Source organism: Manis javanica, chromosome 3 (assembly GCF_040802235.1).
Source record: "Manis javanica isolate MJ-LG chromosome 3, MJ_LKY, whole genome shotgun sequence".
Lineage (NCBI taxonomy): Eukaryota > Metazoa > Chordata > Mammalia > Pholidota > Manidae > Manis > Manis javanica.
In genome coordinates, this window is record NC_133158.1 from 128,687,214 (window position 1) to 128,708,555 (window position 21,342).

The 21,342-nt window shown below is 36.2% G+C and overlaps 1 protein-coding gene across 5 annotated transcripts in view; it reads left to right on the plus strand.

Moving 5' to 3' along the window:
- TBL1XR1 (TBL1X/Y related 1) overlaps positions 1–21,342 on the plus strand; it is a 184,717-nt gene that overhangs the window by 59,122 nt on the left and 104,253 nt on the right. For all 5 annotated transcript variants that reach the window (XM_073232056.1, XM_073232055.1, XM_073232053.1 and 2 more), the window contains one exon: positions 20,972–21,039. The gene's annotated coding sequence lies outside the window, so the exon portion shown is untranslated. The remainder of the gene's footprint in view (positions 1–20,971; positions 21,040–21,342) is intronic.

Sequence of the window (21,342 nt, forward strand, 5' to 3'; positions counted from 1 at the left end):
GGGTGGGTGGGAAGGGAGGGATATGGGGAATAAGGGGCATTACGATTAGCACACATAACATGGGGTGGGAGGCGTGGGGAAAGCAGTATAGCACAGAGAAGACAAGTAGTGACTCTGTAATATCTTACTAGGCTGATCGACAGTGATTATAATGGGATATGTGGTGGGGAGTTTATTATAATGTGGGTAATCTAGTAACCACAATGTTACTCATGTGATTGAGTATTAATGATACCAAAAGAAAAAAAAATGGCCCTCATAATTATTTAAATAAAGGTTGGTGAAGTACCTGTTAGAATATAACTCGATTCAGTTTTTGGAACACTTTGGTGGGTGATGGTTTTTTAATAGTTTGCTTAGGGAACTTGAGGGTTTCTCTTGGAGAGGAGGATACCTCAACTCTATTTTTCCCTGATATTTGATGTAAGAAATGCCAACTTAGTGGAAGGAAAGAGCAACAACAATACTGCAGTAAGTACTGTTTATAACTAAAATGACCTTGAAGAAAATGGATGAAGTTGAAATCTTACCAAATAAAATTTAAATTTTAGATTTAATTGTGATTCAATATTTAGGCCTAAGGAATTTTTGGAATATTTCTGCATGTCAGTTCATTCTGGAGCTTTTGAAAACCTAGCCACTCAAGTTTTCAAATTGATCTTGGAGGAAAATAAATGGTTATAGAAGTATAGACTTAAAACAGTACACAAAATTGGTAGAGACCGGCATCTAGAACAGCAGTGGGCCACAGTGCATGAAATGACCACTGTCTATTCAGAGGAAACTTCTGCAGTCCTACCAGGTGGCAGTAATGACAGACACAGTGGATGATCCACTATTCCCTGTACATCTCTCTGCTTGAGGACTGATAACCTTTCTTTTGCCAGTCATTCATATCTCTTAACTTATCTATCTATAAACAAAATAAATGGAAGTCCTAACTATGAATGCAGCCATTCATATAAGAAATAAGAGATGGGATCATATTTCAAGTTGCTGTAGGATCTGGGGATAAACTTCATTGGATGGAGCAAGGGCATTCTTGATCCACAGAACTGTTGTGGTTTACATCTTTCAAAAGCTGCCTATCCACGTTTTTCTGAGCTGATGCTTTCAGTGGATCCTGTTTTCTGGAATTGCTTTCTGGTGCTTGCAGGCAATAAACCTAAATGGTTACAGTGCTCAAATACAACTATCTCTTAGTTTTATAAAAGTTAGGCTGAGAAGTTGAGATAATACAGTGCTCGTACGTGGAACTTGCTTTGTTTGTCCCCCTGCTGTAGTACAAGCTTAAAGAAGTTTTCTTTGACTCTGTCTTCAGGATCTGAAACGATGCCTGGAATATGGTAGGCACTCAGTAAATAGTAATCAAATGAATGAAAAAAATCCTGTTTCAAAACACATAGTTAAGCCTAATAATAAGAGAATTCACAAATGGATTCTTTTAAAAGTTTTCCTAGTCTTTTTTATTACTCCTTTTCTCCTCCCTTTTTGTTTATGAGCTTTGCTTTGATCAGTAAAAGGCTGAGTATGACAAGTTACATGTTAATTTTGTCTAGGAATTTTAGTCATGCCTTTGGATAAAGATACCATGGCCAGATTTTTAGCCTTAATTGGAAAGGACACCTAACATCCTTTAAAGGCAGCAATTTAAAATCTTTTATACTAGTGATTATCTAAAATTTAAATCTTATTTGGTAAAAATCCCATACTCAAAAAGTTTCTACCTGAGAGTTACATTAAATCTTGTTAAATTACCAAAGATACCCAGCAATGGGGTGTTCAAAAGGCTGTATAGTTAATGTTCGTTATCTGTGTAAAGGAAGTTTATTTCCTGGCCCTGGGTGACCCAGAAAATGATTTATTTCAGTACTTTTTTTTTTTAAATACCATGGAAGTAATGAATGCAATAATAAAATTAAAAAAAGAAGTGGCTTCTTTGCTAGCCATGCCCTTGGGAGTGACAATGTTAGGAACCGGTGTTTTGGTTCTTTTGATAGTCACCACTATATGTTTACTTGTATCTTAATCTATTGGCTTTGGACACAATTCATTGTCTCCCTTCAACTTTTAAATGAAATGTTCTTGATTATGTCTTGGTGAAATATGTGTTCTTTGAATAATGCCTGGGCAGAGAAAATTGTTACAGATTGACAGAAAGAAAACATGAAAATTCAGTAAGAGGGAAAATTTGGGGTAATGTCCAGGGGGAAAAAAAAATCCTGTCTTTTGCTTTACTCACACACACTATACTGATCACCAATTATGTGGTAGCTATTTTCATACAAGGCCATTCTCTGCAACATCAGCTGGGTGTCCTACAGTTCAATTCAGTTTAACACTGTCTACCTGAAGTTAGCATTAGACTCCACAAATTAAGGGGTCAGTCCCAGAAGACTTTAGATGCCTATTTTAAGACTCAGGTTATCACTTCTGGCTGACTAGCTACAAATTGGGGTTCCCATGATCCCCTCCGTGGGTTTAATAATTTGCTGGAATGGCTTAACAGAACTCAGGAAACCACCTACTTATATTTATTTGAAGTTTTATTATTAAAGGATATGACAGAGGGTACAGATGGATATTCAGGTGGAAGAGTTGAATGGGGCAGGAGGCACAGTGCCTCCATTGCCCCAGCTGGGCATACCATCCTCCCAGTACTTCACATGCTCAGTGACCCAGAAGCTCTTTGAATCCCATACTTTTGATGACGGCTTCATCATGTAGCCATGATCAGTCATTGACTCAATTGCCAGTCCCTTTCCTGGAGGACAGTGGGGATGGGATGAGACACTGAGAGTGGTCTCATTAGAACAAAGGCACTCCTGTCACCTAACAAATTCCAGGAATATAGGAGCTATGTGTCAGAAATCAGGGTGAAAGACCAAATACTAGAACAGAAGATGTTCTTTGTGCTCTCATCAAGTAGGAAACTAAGAGTTTCAGGAGCTGTTTGCCAGGAACTTGGGTCAGAGGCTTATATTTACATTTTTTCCCCCTATTATTTCACAGTAACAAATGGATCATGTTAGTAGTAGGGTCATTGTATGTACACTTTGAACAAAAGTCTGATATTTCTTTGTGTCCTTGTGTATTTAACCTCAGTCTAGGAATACATATCTGAGTAGAGCTGGTCTTCAGGAGATCCAACCTCTGCCAAGGCATTCTCCATTCAGAGAATTCTTTTGGGACTTGAGTTTGAAGCAATTCTAGCAGTTTATTTTTGCATGTGTAATATGGCCATAACTAGACTGTCCTTTTTCCCTGTACAATGTAAAGTCTATGGTCCTCAAATTGGCTCAGAATGAATAAATGAATGAATGTTCAAAAACATTTGAGAGATTCTGAACAGATCCAGTCACTTTGAAAGAACAGCCTTCCTGTGTTGTTTTGGAATGATACCAGTCTTCAGTGTGGCTTATGGGTAGTCATCACTTGAGCATTCTACAACTGTGTCCTGAATTTCTGGCTGAGAATATGAATAAACAGATAAAAGAAGGAAGTAAAAATTTATATACTATTCAGAGATATATAGGCCATCGGTCCTCAACTCCTGGTTTCTAGCTGCTTACCACCACACACAGTATAAAAAACAGCAGATTGATGGGGTCAGAATGTTCAGTGGTTCTTGGTTGATGTTCACCTTACACAGTTCTCTTCAATACTGTGTCTCTTCCCCTTTGAATGAAATAGCCACTTTTCCTTTATGTTTCTTCCAATCAATGACATAGAAATAAAGTGGAATTTATCAAAGCTCCAAGTGGGATTTGCTGACTTCTTTTAAATTAGAAAATTAGTCACTGTACTAGTAGAATTTGAAGTTAGACTGCATCAAACTGTTACTCATATAGAGCACATTAATTTGTCTAGGGTCGCAAACATCAGGGAGTTCTGAGAACTTACACAACCTATAAGGAACTTTCTGGAATAGGAAACTGCAAGCTGTTTCCTCTTAATGTTTTAAAATCATTTTGATGAATATCTAGAAGGGAAATAATTTTAAGTTACACAGATATTCAGTAATCTACATGACATTCAAAACCAAAATAAAGGTACTCTTTTTAATAGTGTGTAATTATGGAGAAGGCTTAATAAAAACCTTATTAAATTTATCCATTATGTACTATCACTGAAAGTGCCTTTCCTGGGAATTCAGTGTTGCAGTTTTAGGCAATAGTTTCATTACTTCTCAGCTACTATTTAAATGGAAGCCAAGGTGCAGGAATAATAATATTAGATTATCATTGTGATAGTAATTAAAATTAGACATTATTTCTTAGAGGCCAAAATCTTGACCTACTCCTGCTTCCCTGTCCGATAATCCTCTTTTTTTCCATTTCATTTTATACCCAGTGTTTAATCCAGAAATGACACCCCATTTTCAGAATGCCAGTTAGTCTATTTAAAGAGAAGGTTGCATTTTTGTTTTTTATAAAGTAAGTGGTGCATGCGTTCATGAAAAACAAAATTAAGCATTATAGACATTTAGATTGGGTGTACTGATTGCTATTTTCATCAAATCTGCGATTCTGTTAAGGAACAGCTTAGTATGTCCCATAATAAGATCTAGTTAGATGACAGTGGCTACTATTAATTGCCTATTTTTATATCTTAGGTACTGTTACATGCTTGATATGCATTATTTTATTTAGTTCTCATAACAGCACCCCTCTGTGGGTAGATAGTGTAAACTCCTTGTCTTACATGTGATGAGGCAAGGTGAAGAGAGGATAAATAGCCTTATGTCTTATGCTCAGTAAGTGGTTATAGAGTCACAGTGTTCTTGCAGGTCTATTTTAGTTGTATGTGTAGTTTCTTTTACCTTAATTCATAGAATTTGATAAAGAATGGATGGAACTATGGAATGGAAGGTAATTAAATATTTATTGAATAAGTGAATGCACTAATACAATTGAATAATTGTGAAGACCTAGGCATTTGTTTTCGACAGTTGTATTGTGTTTTGTAAGGTTTACGAATGAAATGGCCTGGCATAGGATTATTAAATGAATGTGGGAAGGATTAGGGAATTTGGTGTGGTTAAAGGAGAACAAGGACATAAAACATTCAAGATTATTAGGATAGGGAGAAACAAGAAATAAAAAGTAATAGGTCTGAGATACAGATGTTATTTTTTAGTAGTCACCAATAAAACTAGAAGATTACAAAATGCTGAGAGCTTCCTTATAGTAAACATGTGAGGAATACTCATATTCCTTCAGATGTTATTTCCTCCAGTTGTTAGAATGCTGCTAGAGCAAATTTTTTTCTTTGTCTGTCTTCAGAATCTTAAGAGTTAGAAACTAATGGTGAAAGGAGACCCTGCCTGTCTTAAGCTGATTTGGAGTATGTCCAGTTTTTGTCTATAGAACAGTGAAAGAAGTATAACCGTATTACCCTTTCTCAGGGAACTTAACTTCAGGCTGTTGATACTTCTTTATTTTTGCAGCTTTCTTTTGCCTTCTCGGTTCCTCTGCTCTGGCCTAAAGTAATCAATGGCATCAAAATCAAACCATGTACCCCTAAAGGAGTAAAAATTAGGAAAAAATGCATTTGTTTTCAAATTGTATGTGCATTTTTAGCAGAGTAGCACAGCATTAAAATGCTTTTAAAATGTTTTTACCTCGATGTGTGGTAGTTAAGGTGTTTGGGTAATACAGTATTTCAGAGCTAAATGTGGTTTTTAAATAACTGATCATAGTTTTTATTCCTTACATTTGAAACAAAAATTATACTTCCAGTATTATGAATTTTAGATATGGTTTGCATTAGATTAACATTTGCCTTCGTTCTTCCTGAAATTGATTTTATGAGACAGTGAAAAACAATCCAACATTTCTATTGTTACTGATTTTTATAATACATGCCAATAAGGTCTTCATTTTAACCACTGACTCTTTTGTAAGAGGGTTACATTTTCCATGTTCTCATGCTTTGTTCTAGACATTTAGAGTTACAGAGCTGTATATATAAGGCATCTCTCAAAATAAATAACTTCTAGTGAATGAGTGACTTATAAAATGAGTATCTGCAATGGTGGTAGAGCATAGGGAGGAGGTAGGTGATGTAAAATCTAGCCAGAGGATATAGCACATCCCAAATCAAGAAGGCATGGGGGATTTGGGAGGTAACACCCTAGAGATAGAAAGTAATGGTGTTTGGTGATTGATTAGTTATATAGGTGATGAGGGAGGAGAAAGAGCTATATTTCTAGCTTGGGTGACTGGGAGTATGAAGCCATACACAGAAGTAAAGAATACAGAAAGAGGAACAAGTTTGGGATTGAAATAAATTGAGTTTATACAAAGTAAGTTGAAATGCTCTGGGAATATCTATGGGAAGAATGATGTCCGGTTGACTTCAGGTAACTGAAAATACTACTTTAAACAAATCAAATAATTGGGGAGGCAGGGAGTTGCCTTTTTTTTTTTTTTTTTTAATTCTCTTGTTCTTAGGAATTCCATCAGGCTTATTGCTTTGGTTAGAAGTGGCTACTGTTGCAGGAGGCATAGTTTAAGCAGGAGGAAGTGCCTGCATCTTACTCTTGTTTTCAGGAAAGCAAAAGTTTCTCTAGCCCCTTCTGGTACTGTGTTGTACCCCCTTGTTCATTTCTGCTTAGCTCGTGTTAACCAGACTGTTCACATAGCTACCTTCAGCTGCAAGGAAGGGAGAAAAAGTGAGTATTTATCTGGATATGTCACTTTGAACCAAATTGGGCTTGTGTTATCCAGGAGACATAAGGCAGCTAGTAGTTGTTGAATATGTTGCAAATGATAGCTAATTAAGCAGTGACCCATCAAAGAAACACACTGTTGCCCCTTTCTCTTAAAAAAATTTAAGAAGCTGAATTTTCAGGTAATAAAGTGTTGCTCAATTACACGTTTTTGGGTACATGCATACTAAAAATAATTTGGGCTTTATACTTTACCATAGTTCTAGGAGAAGGAGACTGGGCAGAGTGGACAGTGGATAGGGCAGTAGGCAGTGTGGACATATTTAGGAAGAAGAATTTACAAAATTTAGCATTGGTATGGCTAACAAAGAAGACAGGGAGAAGACTTCCTAGCTTTTTGCCTTGGGTGATGATTATTAAACAATAAGCACCACAGTGTTACAGGCATGTTGCACTGCAGCGCTTCTGTGTTTTCCAAGACTTTTTTGTAAGCTTCCAAAAGTAGGAGAATTAGGCAATGTAAGATTCCAGTTCTTTTAAGAATACAGATTATTTAAGTTAAATAAATTTAACTTCTCATCAGATGAAGTCCCTAATTTCTGTACATGTTAGGTTTTTAAACAAATTCATATAGTATTTCAAGAACTATCTAGTGAAATACTGGTATGAAATACTCTGGGTCAGAAGTATTTGGAAGCTGGATAGGGCTGGGTGGCAAAAAAGATGATTGGTGAAGTTAAACTGTCTGGTGGTGGGTGCCCACGATCCTTACTGTACTGACCCCGACCTACCTGTGGGGCTGAGAATATGGATATTGATCTTTTCCTCCTAAGTAAAGTCATACTTTCATTAAAAATTCTTTGTCATGTTGTAATAAGAAAACTCCTTAGAAACAAGAGGCTTTGGAAAGAAACTCAGGAGACCCAGAGAAGTGGGTAAGATTTTTAACCTGGTGCTGATGTCTGCTTAACTCTGCATCTTATCAGCTGTTGATCTTGGTAGAGGAACTTCTTTGAGCCTCAGTTAACTTCTTTTTGAAATGGAGATGATAATACCTACTGTACAAGCTTGTTAGAAAATTTCAGTGGTATTTGGTCTATAAACAATGCTGAGTTTAATATTCATTTTGTTACTTCTGGTAAGAATATTTAGCCTCTCGACCCCAATTTCTTTTTGAACCAAATTGCATTTACTTAACTTTAACCTTCATTTCATCAAAACAGATTTTCTGTACTACGTATAAGATATATTTTAGTTTGTTAGTTTTGTTTTATGTCTATGTTGCCTTATTTCTCAGGGTCAGGAGATAATTTCTTCTTTGCTTTGAGGGCCTGGTTTTCTGTGAGTCTAGTTGTTATTTCTAAAGGATCTCAGAGTTCAACCCAGTCAAACACAGCCCTTGCTTATAGCTGGTGAAGCACAGTCCAGCAGAAGTTTCAATTTATAGTCCCAAGACCACTGACATCTTAAGAGATAGAGTAAGGATGAGAACCCAGGTGTAAGGGAACAGCTCAACAGCCTTTTCTCCTTCTATGGCTAAATGACTTGGGTTTAATTTTTAGCTGTGTTTGATTTGAAATAGAAAGATGAAGTGTCCTCAACATTGTCAACTAGCATGGGGTATGGCAAAGAAGGTACTGATTTGTGAACTGCATCCGGCACGGGAATGAATACCTGATGGGAAGGTACGGTGCATTCTTAAAATTGAGTATGTCCCTTGATGGGATGGGTCTCTTGGAAGCTCTGCCCATGAGACTCTTAAAGATGATATTAGTTTCTCTGTGGGGCTTGGGGTTTCTAGGCCAGGTAGCTAGCTCCACACCCTCCAGTGAATTCCTTGTACCTGAGCAGTCACAAGGTGGTGGAAGGAGAGGGTGGTGCAAAGCCAATAGCTCTTAGACTGCATGTTCTGCTGACATGTCCGTCATGATACTATCCTGATAGCCATTCCTGTCTGTATCCTTCTGAGTAAATTCAGTGGCCTACTTAGGTTTTGGGAGTTCATCTGAGTCATCAGAATTGTTGATCAGCTTTGACGTGAGATCAAGAGGCTTGTGAACAGCACACATAACATTTTCATCCTCTTTGTGGGAAAGATACTTTCCTTGAAGTATAAACAATTTCTGTCTTATTTCCCTTCTTAGGAGGAAGAGGGTAAGATGTTGCTACATCCCACAAATCTTGCCTTTCCCCCCAGTCTCATTTAGTACTCATTGGAATCTAGAATCATGTTTTAGGTATGATAGTAGGCACAGTTTAGAGAGATAATCTTATTTTCTCCAGGAGTTTTATAATTGTCAACATTGAAAAAGTTAAGCTAGTCTTTAGAGTTGAAGCTTTATCCATTTTCACAAAGCAGTCTTATGAGTCTCCTCTTTATGTTTACCCTACTGAAGAACATTAAACAGAGTGGGGGGTGGGGAAACAAAACTGGGTTCTTAGTATCTGAGAAAGTTTGCATCAACATTTGTGTTTTGTTATTTTTACCTAGTTAGGTATTTTAAGGTGGTGATGGTAGTAGGTAAATCTGTGTAATACTAGGCACAATGTAAGCATTTGCTGGATATTTAAAGAGTAAGTCTGTTTAAACTGTAGTAAAACTTAAGTGACCATACATTCCATTTCAGTGGCATTTTTCTGTTTTTCTCTATCCTCTATCTTGAAAAAGTCTGAAGCTCTTTGATGTTAATTTCATAAGAATACTTATATGAAAAATATTTGAACAGACACTGGGCAGCAATTATAAACATTTCTCTGCTTTAGCATATCCTCTTTTGCATTTGATAACTTTTATGATGGCCTCATAATATTATAATGCTAAATATTTAAATAAACCTGTTATTTATAATGCCTAATATCTATCCTAGAAATTATAGCTTTATAAAACACAGGAGATGTAGGCAAGAACAGATATTTCAGAGAAAAAAACTTTGTGAATACAGATGTTCTAGGCATAGCTTCCAACACTAAGCTGGCAACATCAGGACAAAGCACATCTTCGGATTTGAGTGCCTGCATTCAAAGCATAGAGCAGGCAGCAGCTTTCTGAGTATATTGCCAGCTCTTCAACTGAAATACAAACCATTTCTTACCATCCTACTGCAGTCCTAGGGCACCATCTTCTCCCCCACCCCCCCTAGTGAGACTCCTCACTCTACTCAGATTTTTCTTTCTACCTTCTACATAACACGTAATTGTAAATTATGCTGAATTTAAATTTTGCCAGGGTAGGGATCTTTATTTACTGATATACTTTAAAAAGTTTTGTTCCACTGTTGGTAAAGGGCTAACTTAATATTACAGCTTTTACTAGAGAGGCTAATGAAGTTTTTCTTTCCCTTCTTTCTCCCCTTCTCTTCTCTTATCCCGCCCTTTTTTCTCCCCACAGTTTTTTTTGTTGTTGTTGCTGAGTAAATCATGTAGTTAATAAAACAACAACAACAACAACAACACCACCACAACCCTACCATTGAATTTGGCTTAGAAACAAATATAGGCTTTAAATGACATTGCTTCCTGGTCTCCTGAAGGACAATCTGGCTTCTCTGTATTTTTTTGAGGAACTATTAAATGTATCACTAATGGAGAGAATTCATTTATTTTTGCAGATCCTTTGTTGTTAATAGAAATGTTAGGTTGCTTTGATATCAGAGAACTCAGAAAAGATAAAGTTGACATGTTTAAAATGTAATTCTATCTATAGATAGTTTCACTAACTTATTTTAAAAAATTACAAATACAACTTACTTGTTTCCCTTCTATATTTGTGAATTATGATTTAGATGGTTAGAAAATGTGAAAACATCTTTTGCAATAACATTTTAGGCCACATTGTAGAACTTATTTTTGGTATCCAGTTGTCCTTAACCACCTCAGAAAGCTAAGATGCAGGCTCATTTTCTCTATTTAAATTATGCATAACAACTCATTTCTTCTCACCCATTATTTGATAAACATTAGCTGGAATTGGCAAGATTTATGTCCAGTGTTTTTTCTTGCTTCTATTTGCTCTGGCTAAGAGGTTTCATTTCCAGGACTAACTCTGTTTCTTTCATGTCTTTATTGTTTTTGTTTGTTTTAATACTTCTCATTGTTATTTTTATAATTTGATGGTAAGTCATAAACAGTTTTCGCTTAGAACCTGACTTTTCTATCTGTCAATACAATGCTTCTTGTAACCCTGTGTGACTTCTTAAGCTGTATAAGCAGTTACAATAAACTGGTATTTGTGAGCATTAGTTCTGTGTGACAACATCTTTGGGAACTTAATAGGATTGGTGCTCTCTTGTTTTTATAGTGTAGATTTTTGATTTTTGTTTCATTATAATATGCTGAACTCTGTGTCATACTTGCTGTCAACCTATCTGATACACTATCTCTACAGAGTGTAGTACTACATAATAGCTTCATTTTCATAGATGAGAATGTTCTCAGGGATATAGGCTGATGTGAAAGAACTGAATTTTCACCTTTGTTATTGCCCTTCTATCTCTACTGTCTTAAGTGAAGATGGCAAGAAAATAACTGAATTTTTAATACTCTCACTTTTCTGGTGGATCCCCATTTTTATATGTAATGCCACATTACTGTGTTTGCATGCCTTAAAAAATGTCCTTCCAGTAGAATGGTTATAAAGTTTTAGTGGAGCATGCTTGAATAATTTTTTACTTAGTCTGTTACTTTATTTGATTAAAAATAATAATACCCTTATCTCTAATCTAGAAGTTTTATGCTCCATCCTGGATTGGTAGAATTTTGCTTCAGGGCTGATGTAGTATTGCCTGTTTCCCCTTTTGTATGTGTGTGAATAAAGCTTTATTGGAAAGAGCAATACCCACTCATTTATGTATGTGGCTGCTTAGCTGTTTAATAACAGAGGTGAGTAGTTAGGACACAGACCATGTGGCCTGTAATACCAAAAAATACTTTCTGGTCATAGTTTGTCAATCCCTAGACCATTGTGTAACAACAACTGGAAAGCAAGGTGGAAGAGCTGTAGTATTCACTTAGCCTCAGTAGTGCTTCATTATAACGGGTGGTGGGCAGGGAGAGGAGTGATGTTCTGCATTTGAAATACTTAAGAAAAGTGGTCTTTTTTTCATGACCTATGGGGCTAAAGGGTGGGGGAGAGAAAGAGAGAGACACTATATGTGTGTTTGTGTGTCCTAAGTAGATCAGGAAGAGAACATAGCTTATATTTATGGGTTTAAATGTTTAATTTTAAATTTGGTGAGAAAGTTAAATAGAAAGGAGTTTGCCAACCAACATGAGTGGAGAATTTGGCATTTTTTTAGAATTATGAATATATCACTTATTTTATACTTAGGATGAACTGTGTCAAAAGACAGGGTAGCCTTGATTTCTTTAAAAAAAGTTAATTTTGACAGCCATTTTGATAGAAACATGACAGTTAAGCAAACGATTTGTTTTAAATACTGAAGGCAAAGCATTTGTTACTGTCTAGATTATACCAATTTTAAAAATATTGAGTCAAAGAAGCCATTTTTAAGTTCTTTCGTATGAAACTGTGAGGAAAAACTCTTATAAAGACACATGAGTGACTGTCAAATCTCTTAAGTTGTAGGTAGAAATAAAACATTTTAAAACTCTGAATCTAACACCTAATTTAATGTAAATATATTTTTTCTTTGTGTCCAAACTACTTTAGAGTGACAGTTTTCATTTTAGTAGTTATCTACTGGCATGTTCTTACTTAAAAAAAAAAAATTGAGCTTCTTGCTTTCTATTACAAAGTGAAGTTGAAGACAGTTCTGAAGTGGGGGAGGCTCTGCCATAGGGAGATGGTCACGTGTGTACATTTTGTCACTGTGTGGGGTCACACTAGTCAGGACAACTGATGTTTGAGCACACTCCAATTCTATTATTTAGAAGTTTTAACAATAATCTTTTTTTTCAGTGGTTATGCTATTATATTAACTCATAGAAGACACTATAACCGGCCTCTGCAGTCCCAGGAGCCCGCAGTGCAGCAGAGTACGTGTGGGCGGCCTTTGTCCCATACTGGCGTGCAGTCAAGGGAGCAGGGGGCACTGACGCCCAGGCCGGGCTCTGTAGGCCAAGCTGTTCCCGTGGTCTGGAATGGAGCTGAGCCTTCTCAAAAGAAAGGGCCCCTGTTTACTTACAATATATTATTTAAAAATGATTGCATTTGAATCCTGCGGCAGGCACTGTTTAGCATTTCATAAATATTAAGTTATTAAAAGTCTCATAACTTTGCAGATGAGAAAGCTGCGGCACTGAGAGGTTCTTAGATCATCTAGCACACTGAATTTCAGAGCCAGGAAGTCAAGTCCAAACTGTGGCTCCACAGTTCAGGCTCTTCAGCTGCTGTTCCCTGACATGACTTCTTTTTTTTCTTATTTGTTCTGCTGGCTTCTTAGGTCCGTACAGGTGCCTCAGAGGCTACTGATGGCCGTGATACCATGCTTGAGTGCCCAATTGGAAGGACTTGGACAGGGCCCACTTGCAACCCCATGTCACATTCTATAAAAATAGCTTCCTTGCTGAATGGTGGATCCAGGTTCTGTTGGGCATTTTCATTGATCTGTATGACATTTTGTCACTATATTAAATAGAAAAAAAAAACACCTTTCTGTGACTTCTACATACACTATAATTTTGTTACAAAAAGCTGAGTCTTATTTGGTCTTTCTCTTTATGTAAATGTGTAGATATCAGCAATGCATCTTTTGTGCCTTTTTTTTTTTTGGTTGTTAACTCCTGTTTTGTGGTCTTTCTATGTCTTTCCTAGGTGTCCTCAATATTATTGTCCTTCCTTTTCTAATACATTTTGGGGAGAGGGGTTGAGTTTATCTTTTATTTCTTTCAACTTTAAAATCAAATTAAGAAGGCTTTTAATTTGTTACTTCTGAGAACCATTCATGTTGTAATGCTAATATTTGAAAGAAGTGATCCCTCTGTGCCTCCCCCCACCTCCAATGCATTAATAATTAGAATCTGACCAGTAAAATTATCCATTCTGCTCTCTTCTGTCACCTAATGCAGTGGTTTTCAACCCCTTGTGGAATCACCTCAGGGAGCTTTTCAGTGCAGCTGTTGTGCAGGTTCCACCCTAGACTGACTGAATCTGAGTGCAGGACCCACTGTGTCACAGGTGGTTAAGTCTGGAAAGGAGTTTCTGTACGACATGCAAAGACCCAACGTCCCTATCAGAGCTGTTCTCATTGCTGCTGGGAATGTACTGCTCAGCAGAATGATTTTTTTGTGTGTTGTCCTAGCCTAATTGGCTATTGAGGTTCTTGGTGTCTTGAATTAAATATTCAACCTTTGGGAAGAATAAGAAATCTAGTAAGATCTGGGAATTACGTCAGTTATTTATTTATTTTTTTTCTTTTCTAATTTGTTAAGTCTCAGGGTACTTAACACCAGCCTGTGTCGTCTTAAGCAAATTTGGAGTAGGCAAACTTTGATTTTTCTTTTTCATCCTATTTTTTCTTAGATCCTTATGCTATTCCTACTATCTCTTGTCATTCTTCTACTACTTGTTTCTCACTCCCAAACTATTAAAAAAAAAAGGTTTATCCTTTAACAGATTTGAATTAAGAAAACAATGTCAGCTCTCTCATATTTCTCAGGCATTAGAAATTAAGTTACAACATTAATTTAGTAATAGCTTTTTGGAAGAGGAAAAGGAATTTGTTATAGTTACACTTTGTTGATGCACTCACTTTTTTAAAAAGTAACTGGCAGTACTGTATACTTAGACATTTGTATATCATCTTTCTAGTATCACAGTTAAAGTTTGAGTCTAAGCCTTTTCTCCTGTTTAGATTCTCTTTCATTTGAAAGCTAGTGAACTGGAAACTCGATGGCTAGATGTTAGTACCTGAAAAATAAATTTGACTTTCAATAACACTTGAAACTGCCGAAATCAAACTTTAATTTTAAAAGCTCTGTGGCTTACACATATATGGCCAATTAATATACGATAAAAGAGCCATGGACATACAATGGGGAAATGACAGCCTCTTCAACAACTGGTGTTGCCAAAACTGGACAGTTACATATAAGAGAATGAAACTAGATTATTGTCTAACCCCATACACAAAAGTAAACTTGAAATGGATCAAAGACCGGATTTAAGTCATGAAACCACAAAACTCTTAGAAGAAAACATATTTAAAAATTTCTTGAATATAATCATAAGCAACTTTTTCCTGAACACGTCTCCTTGGACAAGGGAAACAAAAGCAAAAATGAACATATGGGACTACATTGAACTAAAAAGCTTTTGTACAGCAAAGCACACCATCAGTAGGACAAAAAGGCAGCTATAGTATGGGAAAATACATTCATAAATGACATATCTGATAAGGGGTTAACATTCCAAAATATATAAAGAGCTCACATGTCTCAACATCCAGAAAGCAAATAACCCAATTAAAAAATGGGCAGAGGTTATGAGCAGACACTTCTTCAAAGAAGAAATTCAGATGGCCAACAGGCACATGAAAGATGCTCGACATTGCTAATCATCAGGGAAATGCAAATTAAAACCACAATGAAATATCACCTCACACCAGTTAGGATGACCAACATAGAAAAGACAAGGAACAACAAATGCTGGCGAGGTTGTGGAGAAAGGGGAACCCTCCTACACTGCTGGTGGGAATGTAAGCTAGTTCAGCCATTGTGGAAAGCAGTATGGAGGTTTCTCAAAAAACTAAAAATAGAAATACCACTTGACCCAGGAATTCCACTCCTAGGAATTTACCCAAATAAAACAAGATCCCTGATTTCAAAAGACATATACACCCCGATGTTTATCACAGCACTATTTACAATAGCCGAGATATGGAAGCAACCTAAATGTCCATCAGTAGATGAATGGACAAAGAAGATGTGGTACATATACACAATGTAATATTGTTCAGCCATAAGAAGAAAACAAATCCTACCATTTGCAACAACATGGGTGGAGCTAGAGGGTATTATGCTCTGTGAAATCAGCCAGGTGGAGAAAGACAAGTACGGAATGATTCCACTCACTTATGGAGTATAACAACAAAGCAAAACTGAGGGAATAAAAACAGCAGCAGACTCAGACTCCCAAGAAGGGATTAGGTTACCAAAGGAGAGGGGGAGGAGGTGGGGTGAGGATGGAGGGATAAGAGGATTAAGGGGCATTATGATTAGCACATATAATGTAGGGAGGTCACAGGGAAGGCAGTATAGCACAGAGAAGACAAGTAGTGGCTCTATAGCATCTTACTAAGCTGATGGACAGTGCTGCAATGGGGTGTGTGTGGGGGAATTGTTAATATGGGTGAAAGTTGTAACCACATTGTTGATCATGTGAAACCTTTGTAAGATTGTGTATCAATGATACCTTAATTAAAAAACAAACAACAAAAAAGCCTCTCTGGCTTAGTATAAGAGAGCTGTGGTTTTTATTGTCCTTAATTTCAGTGCTTTGACAGACAAATTTCAGGGTACTTGATAGCTTTTTGTCTTACTCCTGTACAGTCGTTTTCTTTTTTCCATAAATATAAAATTCAGCCACATGTGATGCTTCCAATGAAACTGACTCAACTGAGGTAATAATAGGATAAGACACTAGTGCATGCTTAATTATTCTTTATGTGAGTTTGTGGTCTTGAGTGTATCTTTTAGAAAATTGAGATCCTAATACAAAATTTTGAATCCATTTTCTCTAAGTCACTTAAATAACAGGAAAGTGAAATTCATAGCCAGTGATGGCGAGCTGTGTTTGCTCTGACTGCTTTGCCCTAAGTCTGATCACAGGATTAGGGATTCCTAAAGATAGCCCTGCTATTACAGGTCCTTCCCCGTTTCCACTCACCTCATCTTTTCGCTGTCTAGCTGTTTAGTTTTCTGTCTGCTTGATTCGGTAGGAGATGAGGATAGCCCAGAATATAATGCTTTAGAGGCTTTCATAAATGCATAGTATGTTACTAGAGATTGCCACATTGAAGAAGGCAACTAATAAAGTCTTTTTTTGTGTGAAATGGATCAGTGAAATTGAGAAGATTCAATTGAAAATCTGCTTTACAAATCTATTCCCTTTTTAATTGTTCCAGTTGAAAGTAATCACTGTTTGTTATTGTACTTTCAATTATATACTAAGGAGTTTAATTTGCACTTCATCTCCGACTTTACCTTCGCCCAGTTCTTTAATGCTAATCTTTCTAAGCAGAATGATTATGGTAGGATTGTTACGTTTTTCTTCTGTTTCTTCATATGATTTTCCCAAATTCTCCAATTTAAAAAATTAATTTGTAACTTCCATTTTTTAAGGATATAAGGTATACTTTATTGTTTGGCAGCTAGGTTCTAGATTAGATTATGTTGCTACTTTAAGTTAGAAGCAAATTTTTGTTCGGTTCATACCTTTTCCTAGGGAAAGGCCCCATAAGACATTAGCTTTTCAAAGAGATCTATAAACAAATAAATTTACTTCTAGAGACTTCAGGGTAGTATTTTTGAGTATCAGTCAAAATACATTGTTGTGCTGTATTATAGGATCTCTGTGTCTCAAAACAAATCCTCATTATGGGTAGGTAGTAGATGTGAGAGAATGTCTGTTGAGTCAACAGTGTCTGTTTCTGTGCTGAAAGCCAGTTCCAAAATTAATAGTTCATTTACTATAGGTAAAGTGTTCTAAAAAAGACTCTAAAAGCAAACATTTTTGTTTGGAAACAAAACCAAAACCCTCAAGCATTTCTTTCATCACAAAAAGTAAAATGAATGGTTTTAGTTTATGTAGTACATAAAGGAGTTGATAGTTTTATATTAATTTTTATAATGTGATTGATCACATGCTGTTGAGGATTTTTTAATGGCAAAAGATCAACCTTTATTATAGGCCACTTCCTGGAAGTGATACTAAAACTATTTGTTACAGCCAGGCTCTCCTAAGCATTTTTAAAATAAAAATAAGTTCTCTTACCAGTATGTGACTTGTTTGTGCTGTAATCCAGACTCTATTGTTTTATTTTCAAGTATGTATATCTATTCCTACACATATGGATATTATAACATTTCATCAACATACATGTTTTACAAACCGCATATGTTCAATCTGCTGTCCTTAATTCTGTGGTGGGACAAGCTTAACAAATCAGACCCTTAAGTCTGACAGAGAAGGTGTGATAAAGAATAATAGATATTATAACATTTCATCAACATACATGTTTTGCAAACCGCATATGTTCAATCTGCTGTTCTTAATTCTGTGGTGGGACAAGCTTAACAAATCAGTCCCTTAAGTCTGACAGAGAAGGTGTGATAAAGAATAAGACGTTACACAGTTGTGGTAAGGGAGGTTCATATTTGTCTCTTCAGATAGTGGAGTGAATAGACAGGGAGGAAAGTGATTTGCACCGAACCTTGAAAGAAGAGATTGGCTAGGTGTGTGGGCAGAACCATAGTAGAAGGACAGTGTGGCAGAGGAATGAGCAACGTCATGGCAGCACAGAGTGCAGAGAACAGAGGCAGGCGATGTGCTGTGTTGGGAGTAGAAGCTGAGCAAGTGAGATTATAAAGGCAGGGTTAAAGGATACACATGCTTTTGTTTTTTGGACAACTTGAATTCCTGTAGCACACATAGCTTTAATATACATTCTGTCAGATTATTTTACATACACCTTAGGTTTTTAAATTTTTTTGTAGAATGTGTAACTATGTCTTTTAAAATTCAGATACTTTTTAAGATAAAGAATTAGGTGGTATGCTTTATATATGCTCTGCACAATGGTCAGCACATAGGTAAATGAGTTGACTGGGAAAACAGAAACCAAAATATGGCCCTGCGAATGTTTTTTTTGAAATTCGTCACTTTTTCAGATCGTATGTGTAAATGGATGTATCTGTTGACACACTGTTTTCCATAGATTTATTTACCCTTTAAACCCCAGAATCACATATTTAACGACTTAAATATTTATTAAATCACTATTGTGGCCTTTTCCCTTTAGGAGCTATAGTCTAATGGGAAAATCTTAAATGAGTGAATGAAGAAAACAAAGGTGGAAAAGATGTCATTTGAGAAAACTGAGATTAGAACCAGGTGTGAGCATGATGAAAGACTCACTGCCCACAGAAGAGTAAGAGAAGAGAATGAGGGGGAGGAGATGGAAGGGTAGCACCTGAAACCATTGATTTCATATTTTCCAAATGTATAGTGTCAGTTTGTGTGTGCTGTGTGTGTACACACCCCAGCAGTGAAAACAAGTATGCATTGGCGTACAGTGTTCTATTACTCTGTGTTCATTTAGGTTTAAAAAATTAAATTTATTAATATTTAATAGAGGGGTTCAAATTTGCCACTGCATTTGGCCCTGCCCTCAGTCCTGTTTGACAGGGTATATGTAACAGTGTTCAGCAGAGTGGGAGCTTACAGAGCAGCAGAGGCAGTCCTGTTCTTCATCCCATTTCTGGGAACTGACATGCATTTGAGTTTACCTACTGTAAGTTGACTTGTGTTTAAATATGTAGATTTATGGGTTATATTATACAGTTTTAACCACATCTCACAAAACAGACTAGTAACTTAGAGATTCCTACAAAGACACTGAATATAAGAATCCTGAAGAATAGGAATCAAGAAAATGATAGATCTGATACTTCAACTGCTAGACTGAGCTTTTACTTGCCATGATATCATTTTAAAGGAAGACTGAAAATATTAGAGATTATCAAGATCACATATAGGCATACATTCACTGTTGATACTAGTGAGCCTTCATCTGAGGGTAAATTGTTCTTGAGATATTAGTTAATAGTGATATAAAACCATCATGATTAGGAAGACATTTAAAAGTTAATCTAGAATGTTGTAAACAAGATTGTGGCACTGTAAATAAATAAATTATTTATCTTTGTTTTGTTCTTTGGTTTTATGTGTTTTTGAGTGTATGTAATTCAGTAGCACATGCTAATGATTTATAAAATGAGTGTATGCCAAAACTTTTTTCTGCTAAGGGTGGTCTGCTGGTTTTTGGATAACAAGTAGACATTAATAGCTCAAAAATTCATGAAAACTTTATTGTAAAATAATTGATGTTCATAACAGGTAACCCTGAGGTAAACAGAGCCTAACAGTAATCCACTTTGTTTGGGGGCTCAGTCATGATGGTTTCCCCAGGGAGAAAATCTGCCCCTTACTTTGTAAGTGTCTCCTGCCAAAAAGCCCTGGGGCTCACCTCCCTTATCTTAAAGCACCAGAGACTGGTGGTATCCTGCGCACTGTTATAAGCAGCTGTATACTTCCAGTAACAATGTGGTGTGTTTCATAAATGTTACTTTAATTCTTAGATCTCCTTATAACTTAACTACCTGAAAGTTGTATGGTAGCATTGAAGTTACTTAGAGTGGCCATGGAGTTGTCCATCAGCACAAATGAAAGTTCCAATCAGTTAAAGAAGGAATCAAAGGGGGAGAGTACTTCAAGGTATTAAATTTTTCTGTAGTTATTCCATGTATTTGCTTAATTATCTTTTTAGTGTTTACTGAGTTACTCTTTGGTATGTGAGGGAAAGTTCCATTGTTCCACTGTGGCATCCATCAGCTTGTGCTGTTATAGAAAATTGTACTGTAGCACATCGTGGAACCTGCACTGGTCGGTGTTCTGCCTGAGGGCCACCACTCTAGCCCGGGTTTGTGGACAGAAAAAAACTAGTATGTTTACGCAAATGTTAATGGAAGTAATGTGGTGTGATTTGGTGATTTATAAGACCAGGTAAACTAAATGAAAATTCTGAGGAGACTGAAGTTTAATAATTTTGATTGAAATTATTTCAGAACCAATCATGTATATTTCTCTTTGCTGTTAAACAATTTATAGCATGTAAGTTTATGCCTTTTTAAAAAAATTTTATTAAATGTACAACCCACTGTTTCAACAGTCCCGCAGCCCCTCCCCCACCATACTATTCTTTAGGCTCATGATCATAGATTGTGAACAAACGATACTGGATCCTAGTTCAGTAATAATTGCATGAGTTGAGTTGAATGAGAGTGAGTGTACCCTTTGCAAATTCATCTCTTTGAGTCTTATTCTGTTCATTGCATTAAACAGTTAGGAATGTTGTAAAGATTCAGTGCCTGCCACATTTAAACATTCAAAACTTGTGTTGTATGTAAATATGAGTGTCTGGGGGAAAAAGGGTATTCACTGGTGGGGACCTTAAAGACATAAATAAGATATATTTCATATATGTAAAATTTGGTAATGGAAATCTTTTTAACTAAATTTGTTTTAGGGCATACTGAATATTTTATTTTCCTTTTTCTCAGCATCAGCAACTGTGATTGGCGGTACCGGCTATTCAGTTGTACATCCCCACATCAATGCACTGCCAATGGTAAGAATTCTTCCCACTCCAAATGTCAGTGTTTTAATTGCTCTTTTTTACTCTTGAGTTTTTAAGAATCTATTACAGTGAAAGTTTCTCACAGTTCAACAAAATACACATGTGTTCCCAGGGCATAGAAATATTTAAAAAATATGTATTAATTTGAGGTACTTAATGTAATTTTTGATTAGTTTAAGAAAAGTCAAACCCTTAGTTTGAAGATTTCTCTTTTCTGTAGATTTTGTAAGGTCTTTGCTAGGGTTATCAGGATGAGAATTATTATATGGTGATGACCTTGTATTTTAACAAGTG